This window comes from Rattus norvegicus, chromosome 4, assembly GCF_036323735.1.
Source record: "Rattus norvegicus strain BN/NHsdMcwi chromosome 4, GRCr8, whole genome shotgun sequence".
Taxonomy (NCBI): Eukaryota; Metazoa; Chordata; class Mammalia; order Rodentia; family Muridae; genus Rattus; species Rattus norvegicus.
Window position 1 is genome coordinate 155,134,592 of NC_086022.1, and position 26,494 is coordinate 155,161,085.

The window sequence follows — 26,494 nt, forward strand, 5'->3', positions numbered from 1 at the left end:
CCCCTGAATATGTGCATCAGGTAAATGGCAACAGGCCAAGTCCATCGTCTTTGGGGCTGTGAACATGCCCCAGAAGTAGGATGTTTGCTCAGCATGCATAAGACCTGGGGTTCTGTGTACAGCACTGAGGAGGTGAGTGAGGGACAGTTGATGGTCTGTGGGAGACCTGTTCAGGCTACCGTTTCTCAGCCTGTGAATAGCCAAGTGTTCTGGATGGATCTTGGCTGCCCAAGACTGAGCGTAGGAAGCATAACACTTGCTGTGTCGTGCAAAGTCCTGGGTTCAATCCCCAATGGTGAGAAACAAAGTTTAAAGGTACATTTGAACAGATTATCTCTCAGCCAATGGCCATTTAACTGTCTCCAGGCAATGCATACATATGCAACTGCTATGATTCCAAGCCTGAGATCCAACATGAGACTGTTGGGTCCCATGTGTTAGAACTGAAGCATAGACATTAACATGTTAGCTTCCCAAAACATGGAAATAATTCATCATCATCTACACTGGTTTTTAGGATAGAATGGCTCAGATGATCAAGGCACTTACCACCAAGCCTGTTAACCTGAGTTCAATCACCATAGTGGAAGAAGAGAACTGACTCCCACAAGTTGTCCTCTGACCTCCATGTGTATGCCATGACTGACAGCCATACATACACATACACAATGAATAAATAGAATAAAAATATTTAGAACATATTCAAAACACAGATAGCCGTGTGTGTGTGTGTGTGTGTGTGTGTGTGTGTGTGTGTGTGTTAAACTGAGCTTTTATTGTTATGAAGAGACACCATGACCAAAAGCAGCTTGGGGAACAAAGGGTATGTTTGGTTCAAGCTTCATGTTCATCATGGAAGGAAATCGGGCAGAAACACAGGGTAGGACCCTGGAAGTAGGAGCTGATGCAGAGAACATAGAAGGGAGCTGCTTCCTGTCACTGCCCATGGCTTTCTCAGCCTATTTTCTTATAGAACCTTGGAATCTTGGAATCCATGACCACTTGTCTAAGGGAAGTCCCTATCCAGAATAGGATGGGCCCTCCCCATCGATGTATGTGTGTGTGTGTGTGTGTGTGTGTGTGTATTATATATATGACATATAGTTGGTGAAGATATAAAGAAATTAGAACTCTCAAACAAACAAACAAACAAACAAATAAGCAAAAAATAGCCAAAATCCTGAAGGCACAAGTAGGAAGACTGTTCATGATGTTCATGAGTTCAAGGTCAGCCTGGTCTATAGCAAGTTCTAGGCCAGCAATATAATACAAAACAAAAACAACCAAAAAAAAAAAAAGGGAGGAGGAAGAAGGGGAGGAGGAGGAAGGAGGAGGAGGAGGAAGAGGAAGAGGAGGAAGAGGAAGAGGAGGAAGAAGAGGAAGAAGAGAAGGAGGAGGAGGAGGAGGAAGAAGAGGAAGAAGAGAAGGAGGAGGAGGAGGAAGAGAAGGAGGAGGAAGAAAAGGAGGAAGAAGAGAAGGAGGAAGATGAGGAGGAGGCGGCGGCAGCGGGGCGGCCACAGCAATGTTAGTCCTAATGGCCCCAAACTGTAAATACCCAAATGCCCATCAGCAATTAATGAAGCCAACTGGGACACACACAGGTGAGATAGGATCAGAACATGGGTTCAGGGTCAGCCTGGGTTACAGGGTGAGTCCCAAGGTAGCTGAAACTGTACAGGGAATCTCTGTCTCAAAAAACAAAAACAGAACCAGGGCAATAGCACACACTTTCAATGCTAGCACTGGGAGACAAAGGAAGGCGGATTTCTGAGTTCCATGCCAGTCTGAGTTACACATTGAGTTCCAGGACGGCCAGAAAAACATTAGTGAGACCCTATCTCAAAATAAAAGGAAAAAAAATGTATAGCTCAAAAGACAAAACCAAAAAGGGCTGGGGATGCAGATTAGCTGTTAGAGTGCTGACTTAGCAAGTCCTTAGTCCTGGGTTCAGCTCCTAGCACCCATACAGAAGGGATGTCGGGAAATCCTGTAATCTAAGCACTCAGAAGTAGAGGCAGGAGAATCAAAGCTCAAGGCTATCCTTGGGCTTCATTGTGAGTTTGAGGCTAACCTCAGGTAAATGAGACCACGTCTCACAAAAAGAAGAAGGGGGTGGGGGAAGGAAGGGAGAAAGGAAAGAAAACAAAACACTGAATATAAATGCATGGGATATATATAAAGTACAGTATAACCATCATGCTATACCGTATATCACAAGCCACCTAGAATGACTGCTTGTATACAGGATTGCTAGGTTGTATGAAAAGACTATATCCTTTACGTGAGAAACTGTGCAGCCCTGCATTTGGGGATCCTCAAGTTACAGCAGGGCCTAGAACCATCTCCTCTGGATACTGAGAGGACTGCCCAGACCCACGCTGCATCAATAAACCTGAAAATACTACTGCTTGCTAATCGAAAGGAAAAATCCAGACACAATGGGGCACCCATTACATGGGCCGTTCGTATGAAATGTTCAGAATTGGCAAATTCTTGGAGATTTAAAAAAAAAAAAAAAAAAAAAAGGTTGCCTGTACTGGGGAATAGAGAGATGGGGTGATTTCTACTGTGTACCTGGTTCCTTTTGAGAAAGAAAAACAGTTTTTAAATTAAATACTGGTTGCACTGAATTGTACTTTTCTTGAGGGGGGAGGAGGCACAGTGCTAGGGGTTGCTCTACCTGTGCACTGAGCCACACCCTCAGCCCCTACTGAAATATATAATATATATATATTATATTATATATTATATATTATATATTATATATTTCCATGAATGATTCCTTTTTAGGGTGGGCACTGGGGACCTCTCTTGCCAGCAGGACTTCTAGGTCTCTATTCTCCCTGCCTCCCAAAGCATCCTCACCTCCAGTTGAATTGTCACAGATCCCTAGAAAGCCAGCAGCATGTTTCTCTTCAAAGCTGACCTCTTAGGATTTGCAGATAACGAACCCTTCCCTCTCATGCCCAGCCCCCTCCTCTTTGTGCATAGATTGGCTTACTTATTAAACCAATTAGATTAAATGACTCACACTGCACCCTTGGGCATCAGCCGGTGTAAACATCTCACTAGAGACTGGTGAGTTCTTGAAAGGGCTTGTGTCCCTCTCAGCTCAGGTGACAGCTCCTCCCCAAGCATTTCTCAGATCCCAGTAGGAAGAAACTGGAGGACTGTGGAGACAAGGGATGGGGGGAGGTTGCCACTCCATCCCTAAGTTGTGTCACCCCAAGGAAGACCACACTACCTCCTCAAAGAATTGACACAAAAGCTTTCTTATTTCCCAGGCTTTTGCATCTGAGCAAACCCATATCAAATTCCTGGTACTTCAAAGGAGCCCATGACCTCACATGCAAGGCCAGGACTCCATCACTGGGATCAAGACCAGCTGAGTGTGCAAAGCTATCCAGAGCCCTCTGGTCCACCCATCCCCGCCACATCTCAGCCCCACCCAGTAACACCCAAAGCTACTTCTCATGGTGCTCCACCCCTGACCAAACCTGGTTTGAGTTAGAGGCTCTGGAGATGATGCAAGCCCTGGCCAGCCTAGGCAACCAGGGCCCATCATTTGCCTTACCTGAAAAATAAGGGAAACGGTTACAGTCATTCTCTAAGCTGAAGACTGGGGTGTTTTTGACTCAATAACCCTGGACTGGACTCACTAGGCCAGGCCAGGGAATGTGGGTGTGTTGAGCAGGTCTCGGGCCCCGGAAACAGCAGCAGGGCTAACAGAGCCTAAAGTGGGGAGTTCCAGTGCTGGGTGACAAAGGCAAGAAGCCATGTGATGGAGAAGTTCCTAGGCCCCCTTTCTGTCAGCTTCCACCCCTGCCCCCCCCTCTGTAAACATCACCTCTGTGCCATCCCTCCTGCGAGCCTGGAATCCAGGGGCGGGAGTGTGATTTGAGCCGGATGATGTCCTGGAGTGCAACCACATCCTCTCGCCACCCCACCACCAGGCATTTCCGAGTTTGTGTATTTATGACTCTCTTAAAATAGGTCCCAGCACATAGGAGCAGAGGCTTGACTTAGGTCAATGAAATCAACATTTGGGAGAGCGAAGAGTCCCTGAGCAAAGCTGTTGTTTCTTCTCTAATTCTGTATCTGGGTTTCCATACCATCTAAATCCCCCGGGAGGCTGCTCCATTCACCATTCCGTGTTGCCTCAAGTCTCTCCTGCCCTGAAAAATAAGTCCCGCCCAACTCCAGCAGATGGATTTCCTAAAACACAGGGGCCTGAGGCCGGCTTCTAATGCTCATTTATTATTAAGCATTTGCATCTTGCGAAGTATTTCTCTGCTGTCAGCCCTTTTGTTCTATGAACTTAACCACCCCCTTGGAAATGGGGTGTGTGTTCTAAAAGGGAGGCAGGCTCAGTTACGGCAATGGTCAGTGGGGCCTCAGGACAAACCACCCATTATCTTTGAAGTACTGGTAGCAGTGTCTCGGGTGTGTTCCTGAGAAAACCTGCAAGACATGGCAGAAAATGCGCTGGGTAAGAGAAATTATCTGACCCAGGTTCTACCTCCCCTTAGCACAACAACTGCCCAGCAAGGCTCTTGAGGCCTGAGCTCTCCTGCCCTGTTGACTAACAGTCCTACACTCAAGAGAAGGACCGTGGCTTCCTGACTCTTCTCTGAGAATCGATTTCCTCTGTTGGCAGAGCTGTCTAGCTCTCAAGTCTAAAGTCTAGGAGGGTCAATCCCAAAAGGAATCATTGTCTGTCGTCTGGGGGGGGGTGGGGATGGGGTGGGGCAGGAGTCCTGGTGCTATTGGGCCTTTGTGAGTCAAAGGTCAGAGGGAGAAAGTGAAAGACTGAGAGGGTGAGCCTGGGCCTTGGGGCCTCAGGGCCTTGGAGAATGCTAGAGGTTAATCAAAGAGCTTAGGTCAGAGACACTGACTAATTCCTAGGGAGAGATGCCTAAACCCAAGATAAAATTTATAAAGGAAGTTGTTTCAAAATATGTAATGGGGGGCTGGAGAGATGGTTCAGCAGTTAAGAGCACCAACTGCACTTCCAGAGGTCCTGAGTTCAAATCCCAGCAACCACATGGTGGCTCACAACCATCTGTAATGGGGTCTGATGCCCTCTTCTGGTGTGTCTGAAGACGGTGACAGTGTAATTAAGTATAATAAATAAATAAATCTTTTTTTAAAAAAAGACTTCAAAATATGTAATGGTCCTTCTGTGGTCACATGGGATGTATAGGGTCTAGAAGCTTTATCTTCTTTAACTAAGAGGAATTGGATGTTGCCACAGAGATGCAGACAGAGAAGAGGCAACCAAAGAGAAAAACCTGCTTCCTGGGAGGGGACCTCTGGCAGGTCATTTCCAAGATCCCTTCATTATAGATGGTGGCCACCTGAAGATTCCTCCCTGCCCTCATCCTCAGGGTCTCAGCTGGTCTGAAAGTCACATATGGACCAGGCTTTTCTGGAACCCAATAAAGATCTGCCTGGTTCCACTGGGATTAAAGTCAGGTACCAGCCACCATGCCCGGCCCCAGAGGTTTTCTTTTATGAGGACAAAGTACTAGGGTTTGAATCCAGGACCTCTCCTCACATGCTTCACCTCAGCGGCAGTCCTTGAGCACCCTGACTGCCACCACTGGGAAACGCTCTGCACATCACAGCTCTGTCCCTCGTTAAGTGGACACATAGTGACCAAGTTCTTTTCTCATTCCGAACTTCCTGGGACAAGCCCAGTGTTTTCCTGGGTGTTTCCACCATGCGCGGTCTTACAGGTCCTTCTGTGGGGTGAAGAGCGGCGACTAGAGTACTGCAGGCCACGCGGTTCTCTCCCTGAGTTATAGTGGTGTCACCTACCTCAGCTATCCCTACCTACCTCAGCTCTACCTGCCCTTCGGAGCTCTGAAGCAGCAGGAAGCATCTCGCTCTCTAGACGACTCTCAGCCCGCGTTATTTTTATAATAGAGATTGTCGTTGTTGTTCTCATCTGTTTCAAAGAAAGGATTTATTACTGTGATTATTGCCGGGGCACCGGGATGATGAAGGAGAGCCCCTCAGTACAAGATGGACGCTTATTTAAAGTGTGTAAGGAGCTGGTGTGTGGCTCAGGGTAGAGCCTTTGCCTCGTCAGCAGACGAGGCTGGGCTTGACTACCAGTACACACAAAGTTCATACAGGCACCACACAAGTATATATCTTATGCATAAACCCAGGAGGTGTTCAAAATAGCTATATGGGGGAGCTCTATGGAGGAAGTGACGCTACTAAGAAATATTAAAACTGTCACATCTAGCAGGGCAGTGATGGTATATGCCTTTAATCCCAGTAACTCGGGAAACATAGGCAGATGGATCAAGGGTTCAAGGTCAGCCTGGTATACATAATGACCAGCTGCTAAGTTACAGGGCAGCCAGGGTTACACAGGGAAAACCTGTCTTGAAAAACAAACAAACAAGTCACAACCAAGAGAAACATCAAGGAAGCCTGATAGCTAGACGGATGGCGATTCTGGTATTAGAAAAGAAATCAAAGGGGTTGGGGATTTAGCTCAGTGGTAGAGCGCTTGCCTAGCAAGCACAAGGCCCTGGGTTCGATCCCCAGCTCCAAAAAAAAAAAAAAAGAAAAGAAAAGAAAAGAAAAGAAATCAAAATAAAATACATGGGGATTGGAGAATAGCTCAGTGGTTATGAGCATTGGATCTTCTTCCAGTAGAAGAAATGGGTTCAAGCCCCGGCACCCACAAGTAGTAACTCCAGTCCCAGGGGCTCTAATGACCCCGTTTTGGCCTTCTGAGGCACCAGGCACACTATGGTATAAGACACTAATGCAGGGAAAACACTTATCCACACAAAAACAGGCATACGGCTGGGTGTAGTAGAGTGGTAGAGCCCTCGCTTTCCATGCTTGAGGGCCTGGCCTCAGTTGCCAGCATCTTTGAAACAAAACAAACAGGAAGTGGGGGCTTCATTCTTTTTTAAGCAGCACCCACTAGCTCATACATCCCCAGCTAGCTTCAGCTCCCAACTTAGGTGAAGCCGACCTTGAACTTCTGGTCCTCCTGTCTGTGCCTCGGAACTGCTGAGAGGACAGGAGTGCACCACCAGGGTTCCACCTGGAACTCAGAGCATCTTAACAAGCACTCCAGCACCTGGGCTGCATCCCTACTCTGATGTCAGTTAACGTCAGTGCCCTGGGACTGGACCACCAATTGTGACAATTCCATTCTACTAACAAAAAATAATATGTAAGATCTCTGTAAAGTCTGGGAAACATGAAATTACTCTAAGATTACATTTATTTCAAAATACCTATGTCTGTAATATAAATCTCGTGTAAGCATAGAGAATTTGAAAGCCAGACCTGTGGGTAGACACTTGTAATCTCAACAGTGAGGAACAGAAAGAGGAAGATAACCAGAAGCTGAAGGCCAGCCTGGTCTACACAGTGAGTTCCAGGCCAGCCAGGGAGGCAAGGAAAGACCCATTCTTAAAAAGAAAGGGAGAAAGGGAGGAAGGGAACAAGGGAAAGAGGGAGAGAGGAGAGATAGATTCAGGAGAAAAATATATGAAACCTCTGAAAAGCCAATTTTACATTCTATGGTTTTTCTATGGTTTGGAATTTTTTTGCTTGTTTGGTTTTTTGGGTTTTTTTTTTTTTTTGGAGATGGGGACTGAACCCAGGGCCTTGCGCTTGCTAGGCAAGCGCTCTACCACTGAGCTAAATCCCCAACCCCGCTTGTTTGATTTTGAGTGGGTCTTTCTCTGTAACCCACCTTGCTGCCTGGGTGCTGACAGACAATCGGTTTTGTTTTTACTCTTGTAGTATATGCTTTTAAATAAAAACTCTGTGTGTGTGTGTGTGTGTGTGTGTGTACGCGCGTGTGTGTGTGTTCATGCAAATACTCCTGGTTGGAACCCAGAGCCACTACCATGCTAAGCTCACACCCTAATATCTTCCCATACTCCAGGCCTGTTCTCAAACTCATAATCCCCCTGCCTCGTGCTACTGAATAGCTGGTACTACAGATATGAACGACCAAGCTTACATCCAAAACTTTTAAGAAAGATTTATTTCCTTATGTATTGTATGTACATAGGCGTTTTGTCTACATGTATGCTGCACATCAGAAGAGGACATCAGATCCCCCCGGACTACAGTTATGGATGGTTGCGAGCCACCAAGTGGGTGCTGGGAATTGAATTCAGGACCTCTAGAAGAGCAGCAGCCAACACTCTTAATCACTTAGCCAAAGCATGAGCCATGTTTTGCTTTGGAAGTGGAGCTGCAGGCCTTTTACTGTGGGATGGACACTCACTAAGTTGCCCAGGCAGATATTGAACTTGTGATCCTCTTGCCTCGACCCTGAGTAGCTGAGGTTACAAACCTACACCTCAATGCCCAGCAGTTTTGGTTTTGTTTTATAATCATCACGTATGTATGTATGTATGTATGTATGTATGTATGTATGTATGAGTACAGGCATGCAACTGTCAGAGAAAAAGTTTTGGAAGTCAGCTCTTTCCTTCGACCATGAACCCTGATCAAACTCAGGTCACCACACACACACAAGCGCTGTCCTGCTAAGCCAGCTTTGAAGTTTTTTTGTTTTTTGTTTTTTTTTTTTTCAAACATAGTTTTACTATATAGCTGAGGTTGGCCTTGAATTTATAATCCTCCTGCCTCTGAGTACTTAGAGTCACCAGTATGTGCCATCATACCTAGCCTCAAATTAATTTTTTTTTAATTTTGTTTGTTTTTTTTGAGACGCAGTCTCTCTGTGTAGCCTGGCTGTCCTGGAACTCTCTCTCTCTCTCCTCTCTGTAGGACAGGCTGCCCTCAAACTCCGAGATCCACCTGCCTCTGCCTCCCAAGGGCTAGGATTAAAGGTGTGCACCACCACCATCACCATCACCATCACCCAGCAAAAATGTTTTTAAGTAGAAAAAAGAAACATAATGAAAAGAAAAATACAGGAGAATCAAGCTTGGAAAATTCTGCTGTGTTCCATCATCACTGAGACTGAGAAAGTGCTTGGCTAGGACAGGAGGCTCAGGGCCTCCTTATTTATTGTCTAGCTTTGTGATCTGCTCTTGTTTTACTTGGAAAAATGAGGACATTTAGGGACCACTGCAAATACTGTGCTCTGTATTTTAATTCGTTGGTGTGTGCTTTTCCATAGCACAGGCTAGCCTCAAATCCACCCCACAGTCTTCCTGCCTCAGCCCTGCCCATGCTGGGATTACAGCCATGTACCCAACACTCTGTGTTCCAACACTGAATACACACGAATGAAACCTCACACTGCTAACGGACCTGTCGCAGTTTCCTCCGCAATAATAAATCAGCCAGGTCTATTCAGAATAGTTCTGTCTCTAAAAGCTGAACCACAGGATTTTTCCGGGCTGTATCCCTGGGATTACTCTGCTGCGACCTGTAGCGTTTTAGAGATTAAAAACAGAGACGAGCCCAGCTACAGTCTGGTTTCCAAGAAGAGCATGGGCTGAGGCTTAACTGGCTCAAATCTATGCAAATGAAAGGAGAGAGAGAAAGATGGCTGAGGCGCCCTCGGCAGAGCTCCCACTTGTCTGATCTGGGCCCTTCGTGGGAGAGGTTGGAAACCCCACACAGGCTCCATACAGCTTTGTTGTTAGGTCTTTGTTCCCTTCCTATCAATTCAGGTGGAGGACAGTTTGAGAGGCAGACCTATTCAGACCCCTATCTCCCTAAAGATAGGAATCCTGGGCCTGGGTAATGCGAAACAAGGGTCTTTGAGACACTCCCCACCGTGACAAAGAAGTGTGGTAGGCAGACACCACCTCACGTGGTGGGAGCCCTCCCCACACAGGACAAAGCAGTGAGAAAGGCCTGCATTTGCAGAAGCCAGGCCAACAAAGGCACAAACGGCTACCCCATACAGATCTCAACAAGAGCTGGTTCTTGATTTGGGGTTTATTCAAAGCAGTTCTCAAAAAAGAAGAACTAGAAAAGAGAACCAGAAAAGAGAGGAAAAGAAAACTTTCTCTAATCTGGGGCTGGGGGAGCGGCGCCATATAGTTCAGGGGCAAAGACTGGAGAAAAGATGTGTCATGAGATCTACTGTACTGCTGTCTGTCTGTTCTTTTCTCTTTCTTCCTTCCTTCCTCTTTCTTTCCTCTTTCTTTCTTTCTTTCTTTCTTTCTTTCTTTCTTTCTTTCTTTCGTTCGTTCTTTCATTTTTGGAACTCCCTCTGTAGACCAGGCTGGCTTTGAACTCTGCCCCCTGAGCGCCAGGGATAAGGTGTATGCCATCATGCCCTACTTGCGGTCCTTTCTTTAGGTGAGCTCAGCTTGATGCCTATCCATCCTTTTAATTACTCACTAGATATTAATTCACTCAAGAAAGAAAATTAAAACTCGAGTTGCCTCAAAGCTGACGAAATAGTTCAGACATGACATAGCAATAACACTGCGTTCCTTATAAGACTGCACACGCACAGAGAATGGAGGGAGAGTCAGGGTGTGAGCATTAGAAAGGAATTAAAGGGGCTGGGGATTTAGCTCAGTGGTAGAGCGCTTACCTAGGAAGCGCAAGGCCCTGGGTTCCGTCCCCAGCTCTGGAAAAAAAAAAAGAACCAAAAAAAAAAAAAAAAAAAAAAAAAAAAGAAAGAAAGGAATTAAAAAGCCAGCACTGGGCGGAGGTAGGGGGCAGAGGCAAAGGCAGGCAGAGCTCTGTGAGTTCACCTACAGAATGAGTTCCAAGACAACCAGGGCTGCACGGAGAAACTCAGTCTTGAAAAACAAACAAACAAACAAACAAAAACAAAGATTTAAGAACAAGGTGTGGTGCTTTGAATATGTTTACCCATGGGAAGTGGCATATTGGGAGGTGTGGCCTTGTTGGAGGAGCTGTGTCACTGTGTAGGGGGGCTTAGGGGGCTCATAGTGCTCAAGCTCCTTCTGCCTGCCTTCAGACCAAGTCCTAGAACTCTCAGCTCCTTGTCCAGCCCCATGTCTGCCTATACACTGCCATGCTTCCTACCACGATGAAACTGTAAGCCAGCCCCAATGAAATGATTTCCTTTATACGAGTTACCTTATGTAGTCTCTTCAGCAACAAAACCCTAAATAAGACACGTGGGGTCTCTATATATGTGTGTGTGTGTGTGTGTGTGTGTGTGTGTGTGTGTGTGCATCTCACACTTTACTGGGGATTAAACTCAGGGTCTCACGCATGCAAACTAATGTACACTCCAATCCAGAATATCAGAATATGCTTAAGGAATTTTCCACAGGAGTGGATGTTTTAGTGCTAAACCACAAAAGGGGGGGTGGGGAACCCTATGAAGTAATGAATATGATAATCGGGTAGATTTGACACTTCTGTGTCCATCTACCACCTACCAGATATAAAGAAATAAAGTATAAACTAGTTAGTAAACAACCGCTATGCAGAAATTAGAAGAGAAAGAGTTCTAGTAGGAAGGCTGCTTAGGTGGCAGGTGGCAGACACACTGGGGTGGGCTCTCTCTCGTGATGACCTGGGATTATAGGCAGATGGAACCATCAGACCTCAATTTGCTTCTGGGCTCACCCTTGTTGCCACCTTTTCTGAGCATAGGGCAATGTGCTTCCTGTTTAGTGTCCTGTCATCCCTTCCTAGGACATGATAGGAAACAAGAAAATGTTACACTTAATAATTTGTGACTTGAGATTAAGGAAGGAGGGGGGGTTTCATTTCAAACCTGCTCTGCTTATTAATTTCCAAAAATGGGGATCTCAAAACTGACTTAACATGGATGATCTGAGCTTCGTTCCCGCCTGTGCACACACACGCACAAGTGCTCACACACACAAGTGCTCACACACACAGGTGCTCACACACGCAAATGCTCACACACAGGTGCACACACACAAGTACTCATATACACAGGTACACACACACACAGGTGCTCACACACACAGGTGCACACACACAGGTGCACACACTCACACAGGTGCACACACTCACACAGGTGCACACACACAGGTGCACACACTCACACAGGTGCACACACACACAGGTGCTCACACACACAGGTGCACACACACAGGTGCTCACTCACACAGGTGCACATACAGGTGCACACACACATAGGTGCACACACACAAATGCTCACACACAGGTGTGCACACACACAGGTGCACACACTCACACAGGTGCACACACTCACACAGGTGCACACACTCACACAGGTGCACACACTCACACAGGTGCACACTCACACAGGTGCACACACACAGGTGCAGCAGCTCCATCAGTGCACACTTGGCACAGAGCAGGGAATGCACAAAGCTGGCAGAACACCAGCTCTGCCCAGTGTCTGCATGTTCTTCATCTCCGCACACAACGTGTCTACTGTGAGGGCAGCCGTCCACCCTTCCTCTCCCTTCCCACTGCTTCCGATTTCTAAACTGGTACTGGACAGTCCCTTTAACTGCCTCCTCCTCTCCACACCTGTAATCAGGGCCCAGGCCTTGTGACAGCTTGGATGACTGTGGGTGTCAAAGCTCTCAGACCAGACACCATTGCAACCTTCTCTAGACGGTCCTTCTTCCTCCACACTCACTCCTTCCCAGGTTCACCCCTTTCTCCAGCGCCTTTCCTTCCTTCTATTGACATTTTTTTTTCTTCCTTTCCTACAACTTTCAATCTGGTACCTAATTTATATAACCACAAGGTGGGGAGATCTTTGTAAAAAGGGATGGGAGTAAAGGAGACTGTCCCACGGCTCGCAAGTGTCTTTTATGGCTAAGGAGGGTAGAGGAAGGGAAGGGTGTGAGGATTGTACCACACCTTCCATCAGTGGCCTGGGAGCATCACACCTTTTCCTGCATCTGTCCTTGCCTTTCCCACTTTCGGTGTTCTCAGGTGTCAGGCTCAGGGCCACCACCTCCATCAGTTTGGTCCCTGCTGTCACTGTCACTCTGTCCACCTACTCCTCACAGAGGAACTGGTGACCTCATCCTTTGTGGAAGATGATCTCTGTTGTCCCCTTTGTTAGCAGGTGCTCAAAATACCTCGGTGCAAACAGCATCTACACCTAGACGATGAAACCAGATATGAAACTGTGGTTGAAGAATCTTTTCAAGCAAACATCTCAAGTAGGTAGACATTTTTGCATTTCTGTAACCGCAAGGGCCAGCCATTCGATAATTTGATTTGCATATTAGCAAAATTAATTCGGCTCATTGTGTTAAAAAAAAATTTGGCCTGTGTGTGGGCACCTCATCTTACTGTACCTCTACAACCAACTCTGCATGTGGTAGGGCGTGACATAAATAGCTCATCCTCTGAAAGCTGCCTGCTCAATTTGAAGTCTGTGTTGTCATCCTGGCAAAATATTCTGCAGCACAAAGGAGTGGGCCACACCTAAAGATCATCTCTGAGTGGTCTGATGAGGTTGACTAATGTCCCAGAGAAAGAGTCCTGACTCAGAATGTGGCCCCTGGCACCACGGGGACATTCTCCGACCCTGGTCTTGCCACTTCTGAGCCTCACACCCTCTTCCTAAGCTTAGGTGTTCCTGACTGAAAACTGAGCCCAACAAGTAACTACCAAAAGGAAAGGGGGAGGTGCAGGGGGTGGACTTGCCAAGAAGACCCACTGAATTAGATAGGATCACAATCCTATCAGGGGGGAAAAGCGAGCTGATGAGGCCACAGAACCAAGTGAAACCCAGAGAATTGGTCCGAAATTCATTCATTCACTCCTCTCATACCACCCAGGTATACAATTCCACATCCTCCCCTGGGCTCTCTTCTTGGACCCTCCTAATGTACTGTCCCCGGGGCCTGCCCTTGGGCTCAGCATCTCCACTTAAGCTCAGCTGGCTAGAGCTTGGCTCCTCTCCCCAGGCAAACCCTAAGCTCTCTGAGGGACAGTCTAGCCATCTCTCCTCCCTCCCTCAGTGAGCAGTGGGATCATTTAACCATAACAGAGAGCAGGGACAACTAGGTTCTTTTAGATGCGATCCAACAAGCCTTCATGGAGGCTCACTGTGCTTGACACTGCTTTGCTGACACCATTTACTGTCACTTTATCACTGACATGGAAAGACCCAATGGCAGGGAGGCCAGTTTTAACAGTAAAGAAACTTAAAAGGAGACAACTTTCCTTATTCCGCCTAAGGATTCCCTCAGAGCAGAGACTCCAAGGCTCCTGCAAGTTTCACGGTTAACTCCTGCACTCATTCCTTCTTTTAATCAGTAATTGATGAATTGACCTTTGATCTCAAATAACAGATAACAGAAACATAGGCACAAACTCTAGAGGAGACAGGGATGAGTGAGTTTATATGTGACTTAAACTCTAGTTTATAATCTGGGGTTTCCTTTTCTCTTTCTGTGCTTCGGGGGACAGAACTCGGGGCCTTGAGCATCTGCGACAGTGCTCTACCATTAAGCTATGCCCCAGCCTCAATTTTCTTTTCTCTGAGCATGTGTTATACTCAGAATGGCCACTGGCACCACGGGGACCTTCTCTGACTCTGGGCTTCGGGGTGAAAGGAGGTGTTCGGCAGCTTCTGATGGGGTACAGGTGGGTGAACTGAAGACTGTAAGAGGTCAGTGAGTCTGGAAAGTGAGGTCATCAAGTGTTCCAAGACCTACTATCTTCTCTGTATGGTAAATAAAAAGAATGGAGAAGCGGGACTTGGGGCAGGGAGAGAGAGAGAGAGAGAGAGAGAGAGAGAGAGAGAGAGAGAGAGAGAGAAGACTGTGTGGATCTCACTGTGGCATCTTTCATCTGGCAAGAAACACTTTCCCAAAGACCTCATTCACAGCTCCACACTGCAAGCAGTAAGCCCGAGGTTCACTTTATAGGTCAGAAATCTGAGACACAGACAGGAAACGGGCTTTGTACAAGAGCCCAGGGAGGATCTGTCAGCTGATCGCAGAAAACTCTGGCTCCTAGGAGACGCACCAACAAGGACGGAGGAGAGGGCCAGTGGGAAGAGGGTGTAAGTGACAGTCCTTGCCTGGCGGTAGAGAAAGCAGAGGCCTGGGAGACTGTAGGGTGTGGCTGCTAAGTGGTGAGAGGTGTGTGTAAGTGAAAAGGAACAGGTATTTGGGCTGTAAACCAGGGAAGCTTTGTGGTCAGGTTGAGTCACTGTGACAACGCCCCACAATCCCTGGGATCTCACTGCTGGGAAACCTTGGCTGAAAAGCAAGCCCAAAACTTCCTACCTTCTTGCGTCTGTTGAAACACTGTATCTATCATCTTGGTAGGATTTCCTATCCAGGAACTTGTTTAACCAAGCCGGGTGAGCAAGAATGAGGTGTCACAAGGACATCAATGCCACAGGGTAACACTGACAGGGATCATCTGCATACTTGTTTCTTCACTGTCATCCAGCCCTTATTTGAGGATGTCACCTAGAGTCTTGCACACATTAGACAAGCGATCTGCCAAGTACTAAGCCATAGCTCTCAGGCTGGCCGGCCAGATCTCACTCACCTTACATACCCTTCTTGGCCCTGTCACCCTGGTCTTTTCCCCTTACTTTTTTCCTTTCTTTCCATATGTTCCTGTCGCTCTGTCTTTCAAGACAGGGGCTCACTGGTCTGAAACTAGATATGTAGACCAAGCTGGAGTTGTACTCATGGAAATCCCACTGTATCAGTCTTCCAAGTCCTGGGATTACAGGTCTGTGCCAACACTCTTCTTCCCATGTCTCTCAGCACTATCTCCCCAACGTCCATGCCCTTATCATTTGGGATGCAATGCCAGGAGTGTTTGTTACCTATGGTTGTAATTGAATACTTTGCTTCCATTGGAGACCCCTGAGGGTGTAATGAGGACGTGCAGGACGTGGCTGGAAGCAGAAGAGGGTTCACCAATGACAACTGCACCAAGTTAGAGCCTAAAGGGCACAAGGAGCTGGAAACTCACCTTAGGACACAGAAGGCCCGGTCAACAGGTGACAGGCACAGGTCAGCCAACTACTAGGTCTGTGTCCTAAGGAATGTGATGGACAAGCTAACTGCCTGAAGCAGACCTCACCCTCCTGATCGGAAAATCCAATCCACACCCACCCAGTCTACTGTGCTGCTCGACGAGATGCCCAGTCGCTGGGATACCCAGGCATAGTTTCCTCTACCCTTTGCTCTGTTAGACCTAGAGAGACCTGGATCCCACCCAGGACAAGGGACAGGTCTACAGAGGGTGTGGCCTTCCCAGCTGGCTCAGAAGCACTCGTTGGTCCACCAGTCCCTCCTATACACTGAGTTCCTGCTGGAAGGACCACACTGCCTGCAGCACATTCTAAGTGAAAAGGCAGAGGTGGCGCCAGAGGACATCTCTGCCTCCGACAGAGCAGCTCCCAAATGCACCTGTCAATCAAGATCATCAAAATGTGATTCGTAATGATAACTGCTGGACCCTACACAGAGCTGCTGAATTAGAACTCCTCAGGCTTCCTTGGCGGTTCACTAGCAGCTAACTGGGTGCCAACAACTGTTGTTGTAAAAATATAAAAAATTTAAAAAAAGTATAGGGTTGCCTTTTATCCCCCTAGGTTCAACACTGCAGTGCCCCTCTTGGCCAACTCGACAGAGTCCCAGTGTCTCCTGCCGCCGCACACTTTCCTACACTCAAACCGTCACATAAAAGAACACACAACACAATAACCTTTCACCCAATTGGTAAGATATAATTGCCCATCTAAACATACAAAGCCCAGTACCATCCATCCCTTAAGAACATTAATAACAACCTGTAAATACACAGAGCAGAATCTTTTTTTTTTCTTTTTTTCGGAGCTGGGGACCGAACCCAGGGCCTTGCGCATGCTAGGCAAGCACTCTACCACTGAGCCAAATCCCCAACCCCCACAGAGCAGAATCTTAATGTCACCTGCCATGGCTCTTCTCTCTCTCTCTCTCTCTCTCTCTCTCTCTCTCTCTCTCTCTCTCTCTCTCTCTCTCTCTCTCTCCTGTATCTTCTTCCCTTCTGTTCCAGTCTCCTCCTCTTCCTTCAAACTTCTCTCCCACCCATCCTTCCTTCTCCTCCAATGACAGGCCACCTATCCTGTACCTGCCCCTCACCTGTATTTTACAAATTAAATGGGGAGAAGGTTCTGCTGAAGTCACCTGAGTTCTGAGGCAGCTGTCCTTGGGGCAGTGGAATTAGCATCAAAATACAGATAACTCTAAGGCAAACCACAACAAACAACTTTTGGGAAACAATAGGTCATATCGCTGGACAACCCTCATTCCATAGTTCTCTGAACCAAACTTCTCTAAGCCTTTGCATAAAAGAGAGGGTAAGAAAGGAGGGGCTAGGATGTACAGCACCGTGGTGGGATACTTTCTAGGCATGTGCAAAGCCCCGCGTTCAATCCCCATGTGCAAGTGGATGATGCTTTCTTTTTTTTTTTTTTTTTTTTTTTTTGGTTCTTTTTTTCGGAGCTGGGGACCGAACCCAGGGCCTTGCGCTTCCTAGGCAAGCGCTTTATCACTGAGCTAAATCCCCAACCCCTGAATGATGCTTTCTTGATGAAGGTGTGGAAATAATCATATCTGCATAATCATCTCTTCATAACTACCCTTCAATATTAGTAGTATTGATCCCTATTTTAAGGATGAAGAGGCTAGAGAGCCGGCTCAGCAGTTAAGAGCACTGGCTGCTCTTCAAAAGGCCCTGAGTTCAAATCCCACCATGCACATGGTAGGTCACAACCATCTATAACATATATAGTTCATTGAAATCTGATGCTGTCTTCTGGTGTGCAGATCTACATTCAGACAAAAAAATTATACATAAATAGATACATCTTAAAAAAAAAAAAGAATGAAGAAAATTAAGCTTCCGAGCTTAAGTGACTTGTTAAGGAATACTCTGCCCAGCCAGGAGTCAGGCCTGCCACTCAGTTACATCCAGGTCTAAGTTCAAAGTACTTGCCCAGCATCATAGACAGCAGGAACACTGACCCCTGAAAACAGAGGTTACCCTGACTACACAGTATTGTCCCAAAGCCCCAGTGATGACCAGGCAGGACTTCTGGTTGAGATAAAGGCCTGAGGATCCAGGGGTGGGCAGCAAGGAAATCCAAAGCAATCACAAATCATCCATCAACTGTGCAGCATGAATAATGTGATCGCCTTGGTATGTACGCTGAACGTCCACACCTACCACTGTCACTCCGCCAATTAACACGTTCCCTTCCCACCACCAACACCGGAGCTTCGCCCTGATTAGGAACCACCATGTGTGGCACAAACACAGTTTATGCTGTCAAAACCTTAGATGCGCTTTCTTCCCTAAACCCGGCAAGCAGGCCTGCTCAAGGAGCATCTGTGCAACTCTGGCAAGAGAATGCTGTGGTGTGAGTGCATGTAGGGTGGTCTATGCCTGTGTGGATAGGTATGTCTAGCTACACACACACACACACACACACACACACACACACCATAGTGTTTCCTCATCTGTTGGTTTCCACCTCATTTTTTGAGACTGGATGGCCAGCAAGCCCGTGGGACCCACCTGTCTTCCCACCCCCATCAGCACCAGGATTGCAGGCACCACCATGTCTAGCTCTTTGCATGGGTGCTGGGGTCCCAACTCAAGTCCTTGTTTCCACAGTACATTAGTTATAAATACATGTGTGATAGACACCATGACCAGGACAACTCACCCAAGAGTTCCAGAGGGTTAGAGACCAGCAGGCAGGCATAGCGGGGTGGAACGGGCTGCTGACAGCACAAAACATTAGAAAATGGGCGGACGGAAGGATGAGCCGGCCACCAGTGATAGACTTCCTGCGTCAAGGCTGTACTTCCTAGGCATTCTAAAACAGCGCCCCCAGCTGGAACCAAGTGTTTAAATCCATGAGCCTATGGGGGCCATTCTCATTCAAACCACTGCATACAGTTAGCACCTTACCACTGAGCTATCGATCATCTCTCAGATAGCAGAACCTTAACTTAGAAGTTACAAACTCCTTAGAACTCACAGTGCTTTAGAGAATCTGAGGCGGGGCTGGGGATTTAGCTCAGTGGTAGAGCGCTTGCCTAGCAAGCGCAAGGCCCTGGGTTCGGTTCCCAGCTCCGGGGGGGGGGGGGGGAGGAAAGTGAGGCAGGGGCCAAGAAGTGTCTGTTCCCCACTACCCGTCATTTATATTTTCATTTGTTATCATAGGGAGGGTATGTGCTAAATACAACGCATGAAGAGGTTAGAGGCCACACCCTGTGGGAGTCAGCTGTCTCCTTCCAACATGTGCTGTCAGACCCGGCAATCCGTCACTTCTTGAGAACTGACTTCTCACTGAAGGGGAGGCAGTGAGTAGCAGATCCCGATTATTTCCACAGAGATGACCTCTTTAAATATGAGGAGAATCTTACCCAAGAGCAAGACCACCCCGAGTGCCCCAGCACACTCAAGGCCACCTACCCTTGGAGTGACTCTGAGTCATCTGAGACATGCTGCTTGGCAGGGGGAACTCACGCTGAACTGCGGTTCTCACTCACCCCCTGGGAAGAGGGACATCCATGTAGTATATGACATATACAGCTGGGCCCAACGGCCCTGAGGAAGGGCCTGGAACCCCAGTGGGTACTTCCTGTGCCGAAAAAATAAGCAAGCTCACAGGTGTCACATCTCACCTACTACTTGTCTACATCGAGACCATTAACTTTCTTAATTCTGCAGGTGCATTTGGGAAGCAGGGCATTGGTCAACTACACTGAAATTTACCTCAGAAAGTCAGGAGGAGCCAGGTGTGGGGGCTCAGACCTGGGACCCCACTGCTCCGCATGCCGAGGCAAGAGGATTACTGCAAATATGAGAACAGCCAGGAGACAGCAAGTGCTCCAGGCCAGTCTCGGCTACAGAGTGAGATCCAGTCTCAAAACGCATTAATAACAAAAGCAACCAAAAGGCAGGCTGAGGTCGTAACTCGGTTGGTAGAATTCTGGCTTAGCATGCAGTGGTCCCATGTGGAACCTCCAGCACAATGTATCAACACAATGTGTTGAATCAAACACAATGGCTCTAATCCTGGCACTCTGGACGTACAATGGAGAGGATCAGGTCACCCTTGGCTACGTAGCAAACTGGAAGCCAGCCTGTGCTACATAAAACTCTGTCTCAAAAGAACAAAACAAAAAGCCAAGAAAAGTCAAATGACTGGGGACTCGGGGAAGGTACTAGAGTTTCAGAAGGAAATAACAAACCCTCAAAAGAACAATGGAGAAGACCTCCCCAGGTGAGTCCCAACACAAGCCACCTCAGGAAGTCAGTCCTCCAGAGCAGTTAAGATTCTCAAGCCAGCTAGAACGTACTTAGCGTGACTGTGAATCCTGGGACTTACCCTTTCTCAGCCTCAGTTTACTTAACCTATAAGAGAGAAAATAATAAAGCTTACCAGATAAAGGCATAAAAGGCACCCCACAAAGATTAATTATTCCCCCCCGTGACACACGCATTTATGCCACAGAGCCAGAAGCCAACCAAAACTCTAGGCGCTCTTTGGATCCCAATGTCCTAGTTCCCAGTCAAAGAAGTCTGTTTGTCACACTGCCTCTATCCACCGTGAGGCAGACTCACCTGTCACTGCTCTCATCCCGGGCACGCTCAGCCTGCCCATTCACGACTCCTCCACCACTGTCCTCCGATGCCCTCTATTCCACTCTGACATTCTTACAGCTTGTTTCTCAGAACAGCCGGTGCTTCTCAAAATGGCGGCTCTGTGGGTCTTCTGTCCTCCTTCTCCAATGTCCCTGCTTCTAGCACTACCCAGAGCCTCTGGCACAGAGAAACCCATATCTCAGAAAAATTCTCTCAAGACACAGCAATTATATTGGAGTGTTGGCCACAATGGATCCCATGCGCGAGTATATGGATATGATGTGTGCACCCACAGTGTGTTTAGGTGTTGTGCCAGCCCAAGCTCCTTCGACACCAGCAGCAGTATCTGCACCAGAGCCTCTGACGCCAGGGTCAAACTTTACACTGCCTCAGCAACACAAGCAGCAGCTTGAGGGATGGCTCAGTGGTTAGGAGCACAGCTCTCTCTTCCACAGGACCGGGGTTTGATTCTCAGCACCCACATGGTGGTTCACAACCATCTGTAGTTCCAGAGTATCTGAGGCCCTCTTCTGACCTCCACAGGCACTAAGGCATGCTAATGATGCACAGACATACATGCAGGCAAAACACTCTCACATAAGAACGGAGATTAAAAAAAGAGAGAGAGAGAAAATGGCCCTGAGGATGTAGGAGAGGATAGAACATTTAAGGAGTTAAATGTTCAGGTAAGAAGGTATTCAGATTTTGCTGGGTCTGGTGGCGGAAGCCTATATGTGTGTGGTGAGTCAAAAGGATCCGAAGTTCAAGGCACCACCTGGGCAATTTGGTGAGGACCTACCTGAAAGTAGAAATGAGACAGGAGTGGGCATATATCCCAGGGACAGGGCACTTATTTAGCATGAACCAGGCCCTAAGTTTGATCCTCAGTAACACATACATATACAGAGACAGACAGACAGACAGATAGACAGAGACAGACAGGCAGAGAGAAGGGGGGGCATAGAGTTTTCAAATTAACATGGTCATTGTGAAGCTAAAACAAGCAAGATTTTTATGGCTGAATAAGACAAGGAAAGGCAAGATGTTGGCCTATTTTATCTATAGACAGAAAACCAATTTACTTCCTTCCCAGAGTTCTGCCATTTTCCTCATATAGGTCTCACGCATGTTCTTTGTATTTATACTTGGATATTTCATTCTGGGCAAGTGATAATATAAACATTAACATGTTTTCAGTCTCAAATTCCACTTGTTTATTGTTGAGTAAATATTAAGAGAATCGCAGTTGGTCACGATGGTGCACACTTTTTTAATTCCAGCACTTGGAAGGCAGATGTGGGTAGAGTTCTGTGAGTTCGAGGCCAGCCAAGACTACATAAAGAAACCCTGTCTCAAAGACAATATGATTGGCAGTCCCACTAATGCATGCTCTGTAGCCTTTCTAACCTTAGTGGTTTCCAGAACTCCTGCGGACCTCCTACATCAGCTGTCAGGGGCTTTGGGAACACTCAACCTTTATTTCTTCCTTGCCAATCATTACACGTGTTATTTCCTTCTCTTGTCTTATCCCATTAACTGTGACTTCCAGGACAAAGGGCTAAGGAGAGAGGTCTTCAAGCTTTAAAGTGTGTATATCTGAGCATATGCACATGTGTACAGTGCAGTTGGAAGTTAGGGGCATGGATGCCCGAGAACTGGAGTTGTCAGTTCCAAAACTTGGGTCTTTGGAAGAGCAGCAAGTACTCTGAATGACTGAGTCCTCTCTCGACCGCCATCTTTTTTTTTGGGACGGGGTGCTCACTGAACCTCACTGCCATTTCGAGGATATTAGCTGGCCCCACACACACTCCCTACCTCAGGCCAGTGAGCCACACATCTGTCACCTCTCCAATACTGGAGCCTACAGATGTATGCTGTCACACTCTGCTACTATGGGGGTCCTCTCTTAGTGCCCTACTAATAGTGACATCAGGCTTATAATAGTCAACCCTCTCTTATTTCTAACATTAGTCATCTGTCATCTCTTTTTTCCTTAGTGAGCCTCAGTTACAAGTTATCTACTTGACTGACATTTTCTTTTTTTTTTTTTTGATTTATTCATTTATTGTATATATAAGTACACTGTAGCTGTCTTCAGATACACCAGAAGAGGGCATCGGATCTCTCTACAGATGGTTTCGAGCCACCATGTGGTTGCTGGGAATTGAACTCAGGACCTCAGTCGGGGTTCTTAACCACTGAGCCATCTCTCCAGCCCCCTTGACTGACATTTTCAAAAGACCAGCTTTGGGGTTGCTGATTTCCTCTTAATTTCCTGTGTTCGGTTTCACTGACTTCTACTCCAACCTTCAGTGTTCCCTCTGCTTTCTGGAACTTAATTTGTGCTACACTGTCAAGTTTCCAGCGATGGAAGCCCAGAGTACTAGCGCCAGATCTTTTCTTACCTACTCATTCGATGCCTAATTCCGCAAGCCCTGAGCAGGTGTCATGGCTCTAACCTCATAAATCACTACAGTGTACTTTATAGCCCAGATTGTGATTTAACCTGACAAATGCTCCACCCGAGTCTGAGAGGAGTGTGTGCTGCGCTGTCACTGAACAATACGGCCCGCAGCTGTCAATTATATCCGGCTGATGGGCAGGTGCCAATTGTATACGATTAATAGATGGTGCTGCTGGGTTAAAGACTATGTCTTCCCTGATTTTCTGCCTGCTGGAGAGGTGGATGCATTTCTGAACGAGGGGTTAAGTTCCCAACGACAACAATGGGCCCATTCATTTCTCCTCGCAGTCTTATCAGTTTCTGATTCATGTATTTTAACACTACCAGTAAGCACGTAGACCTTCGGGGTTGTTCTGTCTTCTAGAATACTCGGCCCTTTGTCACTGTGTAATGTTCCTCTTTACCCTTGATAAGTCTCTTCAGCTTGCAGTCTGCTCTGTCTGAAATTAATGCAGCTATGTCTGCTTTAGCCAACATTAGTGAGCGTAGTATAGTTTTCTTCACACTATATATAACTACATCGGTCTTTTCTTGTTACTATTATCCTCGTCCCTCCCCCTCCCCCACCTCAGCCTGAAATTTAGTAGGTAACCAAAGTTGGCGCAAACCCAGGAGCCTCCTATCTCAAGCTACAACTAGAAGCCTGTGCACTACTCCCAGCCCCTTTTGCAGTTTCAATTATCTCCTCCTCTGTAGACCCGATAGATCCCTTCCTTATTTTTTTTTTTTGGTTCTTTTTTTTTTGGAGCTGGGGGACCGAACCCAGGGCCTTGCGCTTCCTAGGCAAGCGCTCTACCACTGAGCTAAATCCCCAACCCCCCCTTCCTTATTTTTTAAGACAGGGTCTCTCACTGGATGATTCAGCTAGACTAGTTATGAGCTCCAGGGACTCCCCTGTGTCCATGGGCGCAGTGCTGGGGTCATGCACACGGGCCACACTCTCGCATGGGTGCTGAAGACCAGAACTGAGTCCTTACGCAAACGACACTTTACTGACGGAGCCATATCCCTACCCCTTTTGTGAGTGATACAGGATTTTGCTATGTAGACCAGACTGGCTTTGAACCTACAGTAGTCCCTGCTTGCCTTTGTCTCCTAAGAGCTGGCGTCATACATCTGTGTTGCCACAGCCTATTTATATGTCTTTTTTTTTTTTTTTTTGCTAATTGCAAAAGACATTTATAATGAATCCATACCCACTTTTGGAGCAATACTGAACTGTATAATTATACTTTATACTAACGAGATCTCTCCATTCCCATATCATCACCGTCAGTCAGTTGTATTTCTAATTTATCTGTTAAGTCGAATGAGAACAGCAGAAGCTCCTCACCCATTCTCCAATGCTCTGCCTTTGTGTGCATTCAACTTTGTACTCCATCCCTTTCTTCTCTCAAAAGAGGTTCTTCTCCTAAAGCTCGCAAACTGGCACAGCCACCTTGGTTTGCAGCTATCTGAGACGGAACATTTCCTCTTTGCCTTATACATTCCTCAGACACAGAACCCAACCCTTTAAATTGTCCGCCCTTCTTTCTTCTTCCTACTGTCATTTCTGACGCCAGGAATAGCTTTTAAATTTTTATTGACAAATAAAACGCAGTTCTATTTTAAAAGTTGAGGAACAAGCTTAAGGAGGTGACGGATTTTCCTTCCTCCTTCCAAGACGACTCCCAACCAGCCCACTATGTAGATCCCATCTCTTCCCTCCTCCATCATGACACTCACACCCAACTGCACGTGATTCACCATGATTCATCTAGATTAGGGTGAGGGGCCTCTGTGAGCTACAGTTTTGCCCTCGGTAAACTGGGACTAGAAAGGTGTCTGCCCCCACAGGGCCATTGAGATCATGTGTCAAGCACGAGGTAGTAGACTCTCATTACTACAGCTCTGCCTAGCCCTTGGCATCCTGCCTGCTAATTTACCTATTTTTTAAAAACATTTAAAAAATATTTTTTTTATGTGCATTGGTGTTTTGCCTGAAGGTATGTCTGTGTGAGAGTGTCAGATTCCCTAAACTGGAGTTTCAGACGGTTTTGAGCTGCCATGTGTGTGTTAGTTACTGAACCCGGATCCTCTGGAATAGCAGCCAGTGTTCTTAACCACTGAGCCATCTCTCCAGCCCCTTCCTTTTGTTTTCTTCTTAGGTTTCTCCTCCTAACCTAACCAGACCCCTTTCTCGGGTTTTCAATTACATTTGAAAGTAAAGGCATCAGAAGGAACAGAGAAATGGCTGACAAGGTAACACCTGGGTATCTACCCTTCTGCTTATGAACCAATCAAAAATTCCTTTATAATTTTTTTTCTTTTTGCATCTCTTCAAATTCCCAACTCACTTCCCAGAAACTGACCCCCAACCTCAAGACTCTGCTTTCTGGAGGATTCTTCTTCTTTGCAGTGCTGGAGATCAATTCAAGGCTTCGTATATGGTAGAGGCCTCCGGTCACTGAGCTACAGGCCCAACATCTATTTTCGATCTTTGTATCCAAAGAGTAATAACTTTATGTGCACACACTACGTGTGGCAAACCTGTAGACCGAAGTACTCGTGTGAGTAAAACAGACGTTTTGCTTAAGCCGAGAACTTTGAAGCCACCATGCAAAATACCGAGACCCACACATACCTCTAAATAAACCAAAAAGTTGGGTAAATGAGGGTGTGAATAGCTGTTTGAGCAGAACCAGAACCAAATGTAGTTCTTCCCTCTTCTTTTCTGAAACATTCCCACTATATGTGTAGCCCATGCCTGACCTCTAACTCATAATCTTCTTACCTTGGCCTCCAGAGGCTCAGAACAGGCCTTTGTGACTTTTTTTTAAATTTATTTTTATGCATTTGGGTATTTTGCCTGCATGCACAGATATGTACACAAGCTGGAGTTAGACAGTTGTGAGCTGCCATGTGGGTGCTGGGAATTGAACCCGGGAGCAGCCTGTGCTTCTTAACCACTGAGCCATCTCCCCAGCCTCTGCCTTTTGACTTCTTAACTATCTGACCTTGGACCACGTTCTCCTCAGCTTTCTTATTTGTAAAACCCAAAAGGTTCCAGCTTTCTGGCTTCCTTCCCTTTCCAGTGTTTCCTGGGATGGGAGTTGATGAGACAATGCCAGAAAATACCACTGCCAGCGTGCCCAGGTCACCGCTGGGCTCCAGATGGGTAATGAAAGGGCATGGAATCAATCCTGGGACCTGGGGAAACAGAAGCAAGGAGCTGGCTGTATCCGACAGTGACCCTCAAATCTTCATCCCCGTGTGCGACTCGATCTTTTTTTTTCCCCCCATTTATTATATGTGTGCCAATAAGAAAAAGATTGAAAAGTACAAAATTAGATGATTAGCTAGGTAATGAATGGGAAGGCTGGATACGCAGTCTCCCATTCCCTCCTGCCTGCTTTCGGAATTTCAAAGACCCACACTTTGGGGTGATATATTAGTAGTTTCTAGTCTCCAAAGCCACCTGGACACATGAAGGCTGGAAATACCTTT

The 26,494-nt window shown here is 46.8% G+C and overlaps 1 protein-coding gene and 1 non-coding gene across 3 annotated transcripts in view; one reads left to right on the forward strand and one right to left on the reverse strand.

The window, feature by feature from the left end:
• B4galnt3 (beta-1,4-N-acetyl-galactosaminyl transferase 3) overlaps nt 1-26,494 on the reverse strand; it is a 99,995-nt gene that overhangs the window by 53,331 nt on the left and 20,170 nt on the right.
• Nucleotides 6,499-6,571, forward strand: Trnaa-agc80 (transfer RNA alanine (anticodon AGC) 80). The gene has a single exon. It is a non-coding gene; the product is annotated as a tRNA-Ala (tRNA).